This window comes from Oryx dammah, unplaced genomic scaffold, assembly GCF_014754425.2.
Source record: "Oryx dammah isolate SB20612 unplaced genomic scaffold, SCBI_Odam_1.1 HiC_scaffold_25, whole genome shotgun sequence".
In the NCBI taxonomy this organism is placed as follows: domain Eukaryota; kingdom Metazoa; phylum Chordata; class Mammalia; order Artiodactyla; family Bovidae; genus Oryx; species Oryx dammah.
Genome location: NW_024070209.1, coordinates 29028297 through 29043570, shown reverse-complemented (window position 1 = coordinate 29043570; position 15274 = coordinate 29028297). Strand labels below are relative to the sequence as shown.

The window sequence follows — 15274 nt, the reverse complement described above, 5'->3', positions numbered from 1 at the left end:
AAAGTGAAAGTGAAGTTGCTCAGTCGTGTCTGACTCTTAGCGACCCCATGGACTGCAGCCTACCAGGCTCCTCCGTCCATAGCATTTTCCAGGCAAGAGTACTGGAGTGGGGTGCCATTGCCTTCTCCCCCTCCAACTCTAGGGAAGATTAAAGTCAATGATCAATGATTTAATCAATTGTGCCTGTATAATGAAGACTCTATGAGACCCAAAAATACAGGATCCAGAGACCATTCAGGTTGGTGAACACGTGAATATTCAAGAGAATGGCACAGAGGCTCAGTACCCCTTCTCCATCTCTTGCCCTGTGTATCTTTTCCATCTGTCTGTTCCTGAGTTACATCCTTTTATGAAAACCAATGATCTAGTAAGTAAAATGTTTTCCTGAGTTCTGTGAGCATCTCTAGCAAATGAATCAAGCCTGAGGATGGGGATGTGGGAATCCATGATCTACATAGCTGGTCATTCAGAATCACAGTGACACCCTGGACTTGCTGCTGGTGTCTGAAGAGGGGATGGGGGGAATCCTGTTGGACTGAGCCCTTAACCTATGGGATCTGATGCTTTGTCCAGGAAAACAGTTTCAGAATTCAATTACATTTTAGGACATCCTCCTGGTCACAGAATTGTTTTTTTAATCTTATATGTGTATGTGTATATATATATATATATTTTGAAGCATAGTTAATTTATAAAGTTGTGTTAGTTTCAGGTATATGACACAGTAATTCGGTATTTTTTGTATATGTATATATATATGTAAATATTCTTTTTCAGATTCTTGTCCTTTATAGGAGTATACTTCCCTATGCTATGCAGTAGGTCCTTATTGGTTCTATTTTATATACAATAGTGTGTGTATGTTAATCCTAAACTCATAATTTATCCTTCTCCCCTCCTCCAGAATTGTTTGATGTGTGAAAAACCCACACGTCTGGTGTCAAAGTGTAACGGTGTTGTAGTGGAGTATTGAGAGTATAGGAGACATGCGGGAGGAATGCATGTTTTATTTTACACTAATGATGTCAGTTTTTTCTATATGAAGCTTGCATCAGTCAGCTTAGACTAAATTATGCTGTGTAACAGGCAATCTTAGTCATACAGGGTTACTTCTCACTCATGTTACTTGTTCATTATTCAACTCTGCTCCATGTCTTCTTCATTCTTGGACTTGGGCTGTGGAGGTAGGACCTCTCTGGGGCATGTTTACCTTCTGGGAGAGGAAAAGAACAGTGAGGAACTACTCAATGGCTTTCACACCTTTTGGATATGATGTACATCACTTCTCATTGGGAAATGAAGTCATGTTCAACTCTAACATCGGTGGAGTAGGAAGTATACTCTTCCTACAGGGAAGACCATCAGGGAAGGGCAGTATAGGAGTGGCAGCAAATATCCTTAAACAACTAATAATCTACCTGTGAAGCAGCTTCATATTTTGAATATGCTATAGCTTTAAATGCCTTCCCTGACATCTCAGATGGTAAAGAATCCCAAAGAAAGGCAATGCGAAAGAATGCTCAAACTACCGCACAATTGCACTCATCTCACACGCTGGTAAAGTAATGCTCAAAATTCTCCAAGCCAGGCTTCAGCAATACGTGAACCATGAAATTCAGATGTTCAAACTGGTTTTTGAAAAGGCAGAGGAATCAGAGATCAAATTGCCAACATCTGCTGGATCATCGAAAAAGCAAGAGAGTTCCAAAAAAACATCTATTTCTGCTTTATTGACTGTGTGGATCACAATAAACTGTGGAACATTCTGAAGGGGATAGGAATACCAGACCACCTGACCTGCCTCTTGAGAAACCTATATGCAGGTCAGGAAGCAACAGTTAGAACTGGACATGGAACAACAGACTGGTTCCAAATAGGAAAAGGAGTACGTCAAGGCTGTATATTGTCACCCTGCTCATTTAACTTATATACAGAGTACATCATGAGAAATGCTGGGCTGGAAGAAGCACAAGCTGGAATCAAGATTGCCGGGAGAAATATCAATAACCTCAGATATGCAGATGACACCACTCTTACGGCAGAAAGTGAAGAGGAGCTAAAAAGCCTCTTGATGAAAGTGAAAGAGGAGACTGGAAAGTTGGCTTAAAGTTCAACATTCACAAAACTAAGATTATGGCATCTGGTCCCATCACTTCATGGGAAATAGATGGGGAAACAATGGAAACAGTGTCAGACTTTATTTTTTGGGGCTCCAAAATCACTGCAGATGGTGATTGCAGCCATGAAATTAAAAGACGCTTACTCCTTGGAAGAAAAGTTATGACCAACCTAGATAGCATATTAAAAAGCACAGATATTACTTTGCCAACAAAGGTTTGTCTAGTCAAGGTTATGGTTTTTGCAGTGGTCATGTATGGATGTGAGAGTTGGACTATAATGAAAGCTGAACACCGAAGAATTGATGCTTTTGAACTGTGGTGTTGGAGAAGACTCTTGAGAGTCCCATGGACTGCAAGAAGATCCAACCAGTCCATCCTAAAGGAGATCAGTCCTGAGTGTTCATTGGAAGGACTGAAGTTGAAGCTGAAACTCCAATACTTTGGCCACCTGATGCGAAGAGCTGACTCATTTGAAAAGACCCAGTTCAGTTCAGTTCAGTCGCTCAGTCGTGTCCGACTCTTTGCAGCCCCATGAATCGCAGCACGCCAGGCCTCCCCATCCATCACCATCTCCCGGAGTGCACTCAGACTCATGTCCATCGAGTCAGTGATGCCATCCCGCCGTCTCATCCTCGGTCGTCCCCTTCTTCTCCTGCCCCTAATCCCTCCCAGCATCAGAGTCTCTTCCAATGAGTCAACTCTTTGCATGAGGTGGCCAGAGTACTGGAGCTTCAGCTTCAGCATCATTCCTTCCAAAGAAATCCCAGGGTTGATCTCCTTCAGAACGGACTGGTTGGATTTCCTTGCAGTCCAAGGGACTCTCAAGAGTCTTCTCCAACACCACAGTTCAAAAGCATCAATTCTTCGGCTCTCAGCCTTCTTCACAGTCCAACTCTCACATCCATACATGACCACAGGAAAAACCATAGCCTTGACTAGACAGACCTTAGTTGGCAAAGTAATGTCTCTGCTTTTGAATATGCTATCTAGGTTGGTCATAACTTTTCTTCCAAGGAGTAAGCGTCTTTTAATTTCATGGCTGCAGTCACCATCTGCAGTGATTTTGGAGCCCCCCAAAAAATAAAGTCTGACACTGTTTCCACTGTTTCCACATCCATTTGCCATGAAGTGATGGGACCGGATGCCATGATCTTTGTTTTCTGAATGTTGAGCTTTAAGCCAACTTTTTCACTCTCCTCTTTCACTTTCATCAAGAGGCTTTTTAGTTCCTCTTCACTTTCTGCCATAAGGGTGGTGTCATCTGCAGATTATTGATGTTTCTCCCAGCAATCTTGATTCCAGCTTGTGCTTCTTCCAGCCCAGCATTTCTCATGATGTACTCTGCATATAAGTTAAATAAGCAAGGTGACAATATACAGCCTTGACGTACTCCTTTTCCTATTTGGAACCAGTCTGTTGTTCCATGTCCAGTTCTAACTGTTGCTTCCTGACCTGCATATAGGTTTCTCAAGAGGCAGGTCAGGTGGTCTGGTATTCCCATCTCTTTCAGAATTTTCCACAGTTTCTTGTGATCCACACAGTCAAAGGCGTTGGCATAGTCAATAAAGCAGAAATAGATGTTTTTCTGGAACTCTCTTGCTTTTTCCATGATCCAGTGGATGTTGGCAATTTGATCTCTGGTTCCTCTGCCTTTTCTAAAACCAGCTTGAACATCAAGGAGTTCAAGGTTCACGTATTGCTGAAGCCTGGCTTGGAGAATTTTGAGCATTACTTTACCAGCGTGTGAGATGAGTGCAATTGTGCGGTAGTTTGAGCATTCTTTGACATCGCCTTTCTTTGGAATTGGAATGAAAACTAACCTTTTCCAGTCCTGTGGCTACTGCTGAGTTTTCTAAATTTGCTGGCATATTGAGTGCAGCATTTTCACAGCATCATCTTTCAGGATTTGAAACAGCTCAACTGGAATTTCATCACCTCCACTAGCTTTGTTCCTAGTGATGCTTTCTAAGGCCCACTTGACTTCACATTACAGGATGTCTGGCTCTAGATTAGTGATCACATCATCATGATTATCTGGGTCGTGAAGATCTTTTTTGTACAGTTCTTCCATGTATTCTTGCCACCTCTTCTTAATATCTTCTGCTTCTGTTAGGTCCATACCATTTCTGTCCTTTATCGAGCCCATCTTTGCATGAAATGTTCCCTTGGTATCTCTAATTTTCTTAAAGAGATCTCTGGTCTTTCCCATTCTGTTCTTTTCCTCTATTTCTTTGCATTGATCGCCGAAGAAGGCTTTCTTATCTCTTCTTGCTATTCTTTGGAACTCTGCATTCAGATGCTTATATCTTTCCTTTTCTCCTTTGCTTTTCGCCTCTCTTCTTTTCACAGCTATTTGTAAGGCCTCCCCAGACAGCCATTTTGCTTTTTTGCATTTCTTTTCCATGGGGATGGTCTTGATTCCTGTCTCCTGTACAATGTCACAAACCTCATTCCATAGTTCATCAGGCACTCTATCAGATCTAGGCCGTTAAACCTATTTCTCACTTCCACTGTATAATCGTAGGGATTTGATTTAGGTGATACCTGAATGGTCTAGCGGATTTCCCTATTTTCTTCAATTTGAGTCTGAATTTGGTAATAAGGAGTTCATGATCTGAGCCACAGTCAGCTCCTGGTCTTGTTTTTGTTGACTGTATAGAGCTTCTCCATCTTAGGCTGCAAAGAATATAATCAATCTGATTTCGGTGCTGACCATCTGGTGATGTCCATGTGTAGAGTCTTCTCTTGTGTTGTTGGAAGAGGGTGTTTGCTATGACCAGTGCATTTTCTTGGCAAAACTCTATTAGTCTTTGCCCTGCTTCATTCCACATTCCAAGGCCAAATTTGCCTGTTACTCCAGGTGTTTCTTGACTTCCTACTTTTGCATTCAGTCCCCTATAATGAAAAGGACATCTTTTTTGGGTGTTAGTTCTAAAAGGTCTTGTAGGTCTTCATAAAACCGTTCAACTTCAGTTTCTTCAGCGTTACTGGTTGGGGCATAGACTTGGATTACCATGATATTGAATGGTTTGCCTTGGAGACGAACAGAGATCATTCTGTTGTTTTTGAGATTGCATCCAAGTACTGCATTTTGGACTCTTCTGTTGACCATGATGGCTACTCCATTTCTTCTGAGGGATTCCTGCCCGCAGTAGTAGATATAATGGTCATCTGAGTTAAATTCACCCATTCCAGTCCATTTTAGTTCGCAGATTCCTAGAATGTCGACGTTCACCCTTGCCATCTCTTGTTTGCCCACTTCCAATTTGCCTTGATTCACGGACCTGACATTCCAGGTTCCTATGCAATATTGCTCTTTACAGCATTGGATCTTGCTTCTATCACCAGTCACATCCACAACTGGGTATTGTTTTTACTTTGGCTCCATCCCTTCATTCTTTCTGGAGTTATTTCTCCACTGATCTCCAGTAGCATATTGGGCACCTAATGACCTGGGGAGTTCCTCTTTCGGTATCCTATCATTTTGCCTTTTCCTACTGTCTATGGGGTTCTCAAGGCAAGAATACTGAAGTGGCTTGCCATTCCCTTCTCCAGTGGACCACATTCTGTCAGATCTCTCCGCCATGACCCACCCATCTTGGGTTGCCCTGCAGGCATGGCTTGGTTTGCCTGAGCAGGCACAGGAGGGCCTAGAGGAACTATCCCATGATGAAGGTCAGGAACGGTGGCAGTAAGGAGATACCCCTCGTCCAAGGTAAGGAGCAGCGGCTGTGCTTTGCTGGAGCAGCCGTGAAGAGATACCCCACGCCCAAGGTAAGAGAAACCCAGTAAGATGGTAGGTGTTGCAAGAGGGCATCAGAGGGCAGACATACTGAAAACATACTCACTGAAAACTAGTCAATCTAATCACACAGCCTTGAGGACCACAGCCTTGTCTAACTCAATGAAAAGACCCTGATGCTGGGAAAGATTGAAGGCAGGAGGAGAAGGGGACGACAGAGGATGAGATGGCTGGATGGCATCACCTACTTGATGGACATGAGTTTGAGTAAACTCCAGGAGTTGGTGATGGACAGGGAGACCTGGTGTGCTGCAGTTCATGGGGTCACAAAACGTCGGACATGACTGAGTGACTGAACTGAAGTGAACTCTCTGAATTGCGGGAGAACCAAGGTCAATCCCTGAGTGGGAAGATTCCTTGGAGAAGGGAATGGCTACGCACTCCAGTATTCTTGCCTGGGAAAATCCTAAGGACAGAAGAGCCTGGCAGGTTACAGTCTATGGGTCCCAGAATTGGACATGACTGAACGACTAGCGCACACATAGCTTTACATATACTAACGTTTATGTAATAATAAACTATGTATTATAGATTTTGCTGTACATTAAATCCATATGACTTTTGTCTGTCTACCCATGTTTTGGCTAACCTTCAGTTCCCACATTGTCTTGCCTTCTCCATGCAGCCTTCTTTACTGATCATAGAGTTTATGCCTCTGCAATGCACCCTGCCACTCTTGCCAGCCTGTACTGGCGGCTGTTCTATGTCTTATCTCCCATAGTAGATGGGGAGTCTTGAAAATAGGGACTCCATTGCACATTCCACTGAGGATCTCAATCTGTTCATGGAAAATAGTAAGTTCTTAAGGAGTCAAGTTGAATACTTTAATATGGAATTTCACTTTTAGGGAGTAGTCTTCTATGCTAACATGATATGATTCCCATTTTGACAGATGGGAAAATTGAGGATTCAAGAAGTTTAGTACACAGTCACGATCAGGATGGCCTCCCAGACTCCTGAGACCACCTCAGCACTCTTACCACCCACTCTGCCTTTCACTGCTCCATGGTATGCATGACTAAAGCACATTTAATCTTTATGAATCATTTCTGAGACCCATGTTCAGGATGGTCCGTGATCTGTATTGTTGAAGTAAGATAAATGGCATCCACTGGAAAGTCAGCTGCTGAGTATATTGGGTTAAAGGAGCTAAGGAAGTAAATCACTCAGTAAGTGAACTTCGAAAGGCCAAGGTATTAAACTCCAAGTCAACCAGGATTTAATTTTTTTGTTACTGAGGCATATGCCATTTTTACTGCATGCTAATAAAAGCCTGAGCTCTGTTGCCAAGATTCAAAAGAAATCTTAGCGGTCATTTTACCCTCCATTGGTAAGAAAATGGAGACTGTCAAATTCAGGAAAGCTAGAAGAAAGAGTATAAAGGGGAGAATGCCAAGCACTTCTCCCCTCCCTTGTTCTGTCATCTCTCTTTTCAGGACACATGGAATCATCTCATCTTCCTCATCTGGATCTTGCTGCTCTGGGAACAGAGATCTCTTCCTGTGGCCAGCATTCCCTTTGGATAGCCAGTTACTTTGGGCTAGAAGGTGGAAAATTCAGCATTTCCGCAGATGTCAAGCTCAACAAAGGAGCCCCGCTGCCCCTCTAGAGCCCTTGATTCCTTACCTTGGCTCATCCCAGGCTTCTCTTGCTTGTTCTCTTTAACTAGCAAGGCCACTGTCAACTACACATATGTCCAGTTCACTTAGACGAGAAGTCACTCAGAAAGCTTCTTCTCCTCCTGGAATTCCCTCTTCAGCTCTCAGAGTCAGGCCATATTCCATGCTTGCTCCAACATCTCACGTAAAGACTACTTATTTCAGGAAAGATGCCAGGCTTGGATTCATCTGGATGCCCTCATTCCAGGGTGCCACCCCAGTTCAGGACAATTACAAAGAGCTATGCATGTGGGATCTATTTAACATCAGCATGGCACAGGGAAAGGGCACCAGTTGGAGGAGACAGCGGACTAGGGATCTAATCTTACTCTTACAGGCACTGGAAGTGCTTTAGGCCAGTCACTTGACATTGCTAGGCTCAGTCTTTCTTATCTACAAATGTAAGTGCCTCCCTTACTGACCTCTTCCAGTAGTTTGTGAGATTCAAGAGGGTTGACATGTTCATTCATTGAATAAATTCTTATTGAGCAGGTATCATCTGCTAAATCCTGTGGATACAGCTGTGGATAAGAGGAGCTCAGTTCTCTCTTTCTTTTTTTTAAAAATTTATTTTATTTATTATTTATTTTTAGCTGTGCTGGATCTTCAGTGGTGCGTGCAGGCTTTCTCTAGTTGTGGGAAGTGAGGGCTACTCTTAGTTGCGGTGAATGGGAGCTATACTTTGTTGCAGTGCAAGAGTTTCTCATTGCGGTGGCTTCTCTTGCTGTGGGATGAGAAGAATGGTGACATCATGTCACAAGAAGAGCATGTAGGATGGGATGTATTCTTGCAGCCATTTGTTTTGGTTATTATTTTTTTTATTTGGTCATACCATGCAGCATGTGGGATCTTAATTTCCTGGCCAGGGATTGAACCTGTACCCCATGCAATGTAAGCACAGAGTATTAACCACTGGACCACCAGGGAAGTCCCATGACAGCCGTTTTTGGAAAGTACAACTTGGTCCATTATGATAACATGTAAATGCTCAGGTAGTTCAGTTCAGTTCAGTTCAGTTGCTCAGTTGTGTCCAACTCTTTGCGACCCCATGAATCACAGCACGCCAGGCCTCCCTGTCCTTCACCAACTCCCGGAGTTCACTCAGACTCACGTCCATCGAGTCCGTGATGCCATCCAGCCATCTCATCCTGGGTCGTCCCCTTCTCCTCCTGCCCCCAATCCCTCCCAGCACCAGAGTCTTTTCCAATGAGTCAGCTCTTCACATGAGGTGGCCAAAGTACTGGAGTTTCAGCTTTAACATCATTCCTTACAAAGAAATCCCAGGGCTTGGGTAAGTGCTGGGCAAATGGGAAATGGTCAGCCAGTGTTAACTGTTTGCTGTTAGGTGTGCTGAAGGAAAATCATGTGATTTCTGATGCCTCCAAGAAAGTCCAAAACATTATGCAAATGTGAGGGATTGGTCTTTTTATTCTGTATTCCATGGTACTTTTTTTCCCCCTTAAGGCCATTTTAGCTTCAAGTTTCCCAAGAGCGGAGACCACACCTTCTTAATTTTGCTGGATTATTTCACTCTTTGATTTATTGCCAGAAAATATGAGCTCCCTTATTGATTGTATTGGAGAAGGAAATGACAACCCACTCCAGTGTTCTTGCCTGGAGAATCCCAGGGACGAGGGAGCCTGGTGGGCTGCTGTCTATGGGGTCACACAGATTGTATAGATGAGATATAAAGGAGACGTAAGATTGGCCTGTGAGAATGAGACTAGAAAATCAACACATAATGGATGCAGTCGTGGGTGTGTTGTATGTATTTAGTTATTATGCTGCTTAGTTGCTCAGTCATGTCCAATTCTTTGTGACCCAATGGGCTGTAGCCCGCCAGGCTCCTCTGTCCATGGGATTTTCCCAGGCAAGAATACTGGAGTGGGTTGCCATTTCCTTCTCCAGGGTATCTTCCTGACTCAGGTATCAAAACCCTTGTCTTTTACTTGGCAGTTGTCTCCTGCTTGGCAGGTGGATGTTTTTACCACTGAGCTATTTTTAGTTATTTATATATGTATCAGTTCAGTTCAGTTCAGTCACTCAGTTGTGTCCGACTCTTTGCGATCCCATGAATCATAGCACGCCAGGCCTCCCTGTCCATCACCATCTCCCAGAGTTCACTCAGACTCACGTCCATCGCGTCCGTGATACCATCCAGCCATCTCATCCTCTGTCGTCCCCTTCTCCTCCTGCCCCCAATCCCTCCCAGCATCAGAGTCTTTTCCAATGAGTCAACTCTTCACATGAGGTGGCCAAAGTACTGGAGTTTCAGCTTTAGCATCATTCCTTCCAAAGAACACCCAGGGCTGATCTCCTTTAGAATGGACTGGTTGGATCTCCTTGCAGTCCAAGGGACTCTCAAGAGTCTTCTCCAACACCACGGTTCAAAAGCATCAATTCTTCGGCGCTCAGCCGTCTTCACAGTCCAACTCTCACATCCATACATGACCAGTGGAAAAACTGTAGCCTTGACTTACATATACATATATATTATATATAAATATATACATATTGCAAACCACCCCAAACCCAATGGCATAGAAGAATGATCATTTGATTGTTCAGGATTTTAGGCAGGCAGGAATTTGGGCAGGGCTTGGCTGGGACACTCATCTTTGCTTTATCTGGTGTCAACCATGGTATCTTAAGAACCCAGATGGCCTCACTCACATGTCTGGGTGCTGGTTGTCCACTGGGGTGCCTTGGTTCTTTCCTATGTGCCTTCTTATCCTCCAGGGTCTCTTTCTCTCTGTATGACCTCCCCAACAGGTTTGCTCAGATTTCTTTCCATGGAAACTGTTTCCTGGAAGTAAAAAATGGAAGTAAAAAATATGGCATAGGACAGCAGTGGGCATCTGGACCCCCACCAGTTACCAGGCACTGTTCTAACAGCTTTATGGGGATTAACTCATTCCATCTTCACAGCAACTCCACTAAGTAGGGTCTATCAGCAGCTCCATTATGCAGGTGGGCAAACTGAGGCAGAGAGTTTAAATATTAATAACTTGCCTGGGGTTGTGCAAATCATTCATGTGCCCAGAGCCATGCCTATGGGTCATTCCTGTGCTCCACTGCTATTTTTGTTAATTTTTATTTTTTTAAAGATTTATTTATTTTTTAATTGAAGGATAATTGCTTTATAGAATTTTGTTGTTTTCAGTCAAACATCAACAAATTTTTTTTTTTTAATTGTAAAAGTCATTTAAAAATGATTCTAACACACTTAGAGGAGACTTGGAAAATACAGAACAAGATTACATATAGTTTCACTATATACTACAATTATTTTTTTAAGTAAATTAAATTAAGCTTTTTAGTTGGAGCTTCAATATCAAACTCTCAAAAATTAATAGAATAAATATACAGAGATGTAGAAGGATATAGTAGACTTGAAAAGCACTGTGAACCGATTCAATATAATTAAGATTTATATAATTTTCACACAACAATAGGATACAAATTCTATTCAAGTTCCCGTAGACTGTAAACTAGGAGATACCAGAACATACTCAGGGACATGAAACAAGGTACAAAAATTTCATCATCTAAAAGCATTGAAATCATACAGAACCTGTTCTCTTATCACTGTGGAATTACGTTAGAAATCAATATCTAAAGATATTTGAAAATAACCCACATATTTTAAAGTGCAGTGTGACACTTATCAACAGAGATCTTCAACTTAGTCATCGAAAGGCTCAATAAAGTTAGACTGAAAAAAACATGGAGAGCGTTGGCAAAGAAAGCATTTAAATGAGAAATTAGTATCAAAATGAGAAATTAATATTAAAGATGCTTTAAACAAAATTTCACGTACTTGGAAATTAAATGTCCACTTTTAAATGATGAGTGTATCTAAGAAGCCATAACAAGGAAAACTAGAAAACATTTTTAACAGAATAAAAATGAAAAGAGAATTTACCAGAATTTGTTGCATGCCGCTGAAGGTGCTCAATGCAGTGAAATACAATATGGAGTCCTGAATAAGGTATGAAAACAAATGATGGACACTGTAGCCCTCCAGGCTCCTCTGTCCATAGGATTCTCCAGGCAAGAATACTGGAGTGGGTTGACATTTCCTTCTCCAGGGGATCTTCCCAACCCAGGGATCGAACCTGGGTCTCCTGCATTACAGGCAGACACTTTATCCTCTGAGCCACCAGGGAAGCCCCCTAGCATAAAATTTTGTGAAATTTGAACAAAGTCTGTACTTTATCTACTGTCATTTCTTAAATTGCTGACAAGGCTAACAGATTGGGCCAGAATAGTCAAAATAATGTGGATAACAGCAATTAAACTGACTATTGAATGGCTACTTCCAGCACAAGGGGCTTTCCAAAGATTCTTTACCTCACGGACTCCCTTTCCACCCCAGAGCCCTGCAAAGTAGCTCTTACTCTCCACATTTTGTAGACAAAAAGCAGATGCAGAGAGATCAAATTATTTGGATAATTTGCCCAGGCAAGATTTAGTGGTAACAGACTAATTTGCATTAACCAACCTGGAGAAAGGGTGTGTGGAAGGCAAGGGCGAGGGGACAGAGCCCCCAGAACTGCCTCTGGGGAGCGGCCTTCATCTCCTGCTGGGCACTTTACTCAGGACTGGAATACTTGCCATTCCCTTTGCATGAAATGCCTCTGATCTTGGCTCTAAGAAAGTGGCCTTACCTTAGCTAAGTGGCCCTTCTTCCTCATATTCCCCACACCTAACCCTGGTGTTTATCATTCTCTGTTAGCTATTTATAGATTAAAAAAAATTAGCAAGGACTTTCCTGGTTGTCCGATGGTTAAGACTGTGCTTCCACTGCATGGAGCATGGGTTCAACCCTTGGTCAGGGAACTAGGATCCCTGTACCACACGGAGCAGCACCCCACCAGAAAAAATGAACAGACTCTTGTTTGCAGCAGTTTTGAGTTCAACGCTAAGTGGAGCTGAAGGCGTGCGACGCTCCCACGCAAGCCCTCCCCCCTCCACCTGCCATACGCACCAGTGTGACACACTCATTTCCTCAGTATCGACCAAAGTCCATAATTTACATAAGCAGACACTTTTTGTTGTACATTTTATGGGTTTTGACAAATTTGTAATGGCATATAGCCAACAGTGTTGGATCATTCAGAGTAGTTTTATAGCCCTAAAAATTCTCTGTCCTCTGCTTATTTATCCCTGCTTCCCCAAAACTCCTGGCAACCTTTGATCTTTTTACTGCAGCCATAGTTTTGCCTCTTCCAGAATGTCATGTAGTTGGAATCATACAATATGTAGCCTTTTCAGATGGGCTTCTTTCACTTAGTAATATGCATTTAAGTTTTTTCCATGTCTTTGCATGGCTTATTAACTCATTTCTTTTTATTGCTGAATAATACTCCGTTGTCTGGACGTACCACAGTTTATTTATCCATTCCCCTTCAGAAGAACATCTTGGTTGCTTCCAAGTTTGGGCAGTTATGAATAAAGCTGCTGTAAATTTTGGGTGCAGGCTTTTGTGTGGACCTAAGTTTTCCACTCCTTTGGGTAAATATCAAGGAGCTTGACTGCTGGATCATGTGGTAAGAGCATGTTTAGTTTTGTAAGAAACTGGCAAACTGTCTTCCAGAGTGGCTGTTCCATTTTATAATCCCCACCAGCAATGAATGTGAGTTCCTGTTGCTCCAGGTCCTCCCCAGCACCTAGTGTTGTTATTATTTCTGATTTTGTCCATTCGTAATAGCAGTATAGAGGTATCTCATTGCTGTTTTAACTCACAGTTCCCTAATGACATGTGATGTTGGGCCTCTTTTCATATACTTATTTTCCATCTGCATTTTCTGTGGTGAGGTATCCATTTGTTCAGATTTTTCCTCCAATTTTTAATTGTGTTCATTTTCTTATTACTGAATTTTAAGAGTCCTTTTTAAACATTTTAGTTAACATTCCTTTTCAGATACATCTTTTGTAAATATTTTCTCCCAGTCTGTGGCTTATTTTCTGATTCTCTGGATAGATATTTATTTTTTTCTCCCCAACTAAACTATATGTTCTATTAGATTAGAGACGTTTATTTATAGGTATTCATTAAATATTGGGGCTTCCCTGGTGGCTCAGAGGTTAAAGCGCCTGCCTCCAATGCGGGAGACCCGGGTTCGATCCCTGGGTCGGGAAGATCCCCTGGAGAAGGAAATGGCAATCCACTCCAGTATTCTTGCCTGGAGAATCCCATGGACAGAGAAGCCTAGTATGTTACAGTCCATGGGGTCGCAAAGAGTCGGACACGACTGAACGACTTCACCTTCATTAAATATTATCAATAAGGGAGAAAGAAGAATGAATTAGCATTTTGGCCTGTGTATCTTTGTTGTATTACGCTGGTTGAAGTAAATCTACCCCTAAAAGAGAATCCACCCTCAGCCTGTTGACAACACCAAGTTTTGGAGCCTGATGAGGGAGAGTCTCAGACCTTGGGAAATTCATTAAGGTTTGCTGTGGCCTTGGAAACCCTCCTGGGTACCAGCTGGCCTCTTCCTTGGCACCATCCTCTTTCTTGTTATACAGCTTCTTTCTATCATCAGCAGATTGTATTTCTTATGGATGATGATGGGTTTTCAAAACTGAGACCCTCTCCCAACTATTTTGCCTTCCACAAAGGAGTACACAGTTATGTCCAGTTTGGCCAGTCCTGTGTCCAAGAGTTCCTAAGGGCCTGCTCCAAAAGGACCACCGGCACTGGGGTGGGTTTGTTTGTGTGTGGCCCACTTGGCACTGGCCATTTTACTTTCCCTAGTTTCTTTTCTTTAAAAAAATTATTTATTTATTATGGCTCTGCTGGGTCTTCACTGCTGTGTAAACTTTCTCTGGTTGCAGCTGGTGGGGGCTGCTCTCCATGCTGCACAGGCTTCTCACTGCGGTGGCTTCTCTCGCTGCAGTGCACGGGCTCTAAGGCGACAGGCTTCAGTAGGTGCAGCATATATGCCCAGTAGTTGCAGTAGTTCAGTAGTTATGGTTCATGGGCTCAGTTGCCCCAGGGCATGTGGGATCTTCCCGGATCAGGGATCAAACCGGTGTCTCCTGCATTGGCAGGCGAATTCTTTACCACTAAGCCACCCGGGAAGCCCTCTCCCCAGTTTCTGCCCTTTCACTCCAGCAGCCTCTGGGCTCTGCTGGGCTGTGAGAGTTGATTTGGACCTGGAATTTGTGTTGTTATATCACCTTCCCAGAAATAGGTGTTCTAGATATTATGTGCTAATCTCCTAGCAACTCTTTCTGTCTTTGGAGCTGGGAAAAGGTAGATGGAAACAGATGGGTGTGGTGGTAACACTGATAATAGCTAATTTTTTGAGCATTTAACATGTGCTAAGTCCCATGCTGATTACATAGAAAATATTATCTAGTGTAATCATCAGAAACTCGATAACACAGGCATGTGTGTGCTTAGTTGCTCAGTCGTGTCTGACTCTCTGTGACCCCATGGACTGTAGCCCATCAGGCTCCTCTGTCCATAGGGATTCTCCAGGCATGGAACCAGGGGATTCTCCCTGGGTTGGGAATCAACCCAGGGATCAAACTCAGGTCTCCTACATTGCAGGCAGATTCTTTGCCGTCTGAGCCACCAGGGAAGCTCACTTATTACTATTATCATCCCCATGTTTCAGGTGACCAAACTGAGTCACAAAGGGGGTAAGTACCTTTGCCAAGGTCATTCAACAAACAAATGG

General features: G+C 42.9%; 1 non-coding gene across 1 annotated transcript; it reads right to left on the bottom strand.

Annotated features, from left to right (window-relative positions):
• Positions 1-11677: 11677 nt before the first annotated feature.
• TRNAY-GUA lies at positions 11678-11749 on the bottom strand. Its single transcript has one exon. It is a non-coding gene; the product is annotated as a tRNA-Tyr (tRNA).
• Positions 11750-15274: the final 3525 nt, after the last annotated feature.